Genomic DNA, 1602 nt, shown 5'->3' on the forward strand with positions numbered 1-1602 from the left:
TGGACCCCATGCTGGAGACCAAACACGTCAGACTTGGAAACCCACTTGTCTGAAATGGAAATGCATGAAATCAAGTAAACAAATGAAATAAAACCCCAGGTCACCCCGTCAGCGATGCAGAAGGAGCTGGAGCAGGCGAAGCTCCTGGCCACAGCCCAGAGGACTTGTGCGTCGCTGAAATACCAACGTCGGCTGATTTTAATTTCTCCCTCCCTTCAGTGACTTCTTTCTGATTTTTGACATCTTTAGGGGCTCTTTGGATCCCCTTCCCCTTTGCCTAATTAGAAGCAGAGTGGTAATCCTGCTCCATAGAGAAAACAGCCCGCATCAGACCCAAACAAAGCCCAACCCGTGGCCACATCCTACTTACAGTATTTGCATTGCTTGTTGGGATTCATGTAGAACTCCCTGTAAACACGGCTCCTGCGCTATTCCCAGGGTGCCTACAGTTGCATTCATTTCACTTATTATACTCGGAGTTTTTTTTTTTTCCTTTAAAGTAAAAAAATAAAAGCATGTGGATTTTGAATTGTTAAAAAAAATATTAACTGGTGCTGATGACTTAGGTCTCCTGCTTCCCCCGGAGGAGGGGAGCACACTGGCCCTGTACCTCGTTGCTCCAACCTTGCTCCTCCACCCTGCCCTGGGACACTGACCCTGGGCTTGTGCCGGCTCCAGCCCCCGCTGCTCCAGCAACGGGGAAGCGTACAACCTAGGCTCTTCCCTGCCACAGGAGCGATAAGGTTTCTGAATCCGCCATCCACCAAGGGTTGCTGGTTACGTTACTGTTCTCCATCCTGCTCTCCACTGCTTGAGCCCTTGTTTCTAGCAGAACTGATCAAGAATTAGATTTTGTTTTCCATTAGAAAACACTGATTTGTCAAAAGTGAATCATTGGTGTAGACCAGTTTTGATGGCAACATTCAATTAAGACAGACTTTTTTGCATAAAACATGGAAGAGTCTGTCCCCAGAAAGGCAGAGGCACAGCCCTTTGCTGAAGGGAGTCCTCAGGAGTACAGGAAACCCTGATGGATGCCAGGGTCTCCCACACCCTGGGCTCTTCTGGCTTCTGGGTCGGTGCCTTTTGCTGCTCAGATCACTCTTATCATGATACAAAATCACAAACATTTCAAAAAGAAAATTTTCTGAGCAGAAAACCTGCCTGCTCTCTGGATCTGGCATCCGCCCCTGATTTTTGATTTCAGTGGAGCATCTGAAGCCTAAGGCTGAAGATGTTTGCGGGGTAAAGCCCCCGTTCTGCTGAGCTACCCTGGACCGTTGTTCAGGCGCTCTGCCCCCCATCAGATCTCTAAAAAACTTCTTTCTTTCTTTGTTCTAAATGATCTGATTGTGGTTTTTATGGTTAAATAATCACCTGCATGAGAAGAATTGTCACTGGAGTTGAAATGAGTGCCCCGATTCCTTAAAGACAGGCAGAGCCACCACTGTCCCCTGTCCATCTAACACCAAAGCTGAATTTGGTGTCTTTCAGGATGCCAGAAGAGTTGTTTTAATTTTCTAAGAGAAAAAGAAAGGCTCTCCCATAGCTCTGTAGTCACAGACGTTTAGAGGCTGGGGGGGGAAACAGGAAGGGGCAGCC

Source organism: Aptenodytes forsteri, unplaced genomic scaffold (assembly GCF_000699145.1).
Source record: "Aptenodytes forsteri isolate BGI_AS27 unplaced genomic scaffold, ASM69914v1 Scaffold55, whole genome shotgun sequence".
NCBI lineage: Eukaryota > Metazoa > Chordata > Aves > Sphenisciformes > Spheniscidae > Aptenodytes > Aptenodytes forsteri.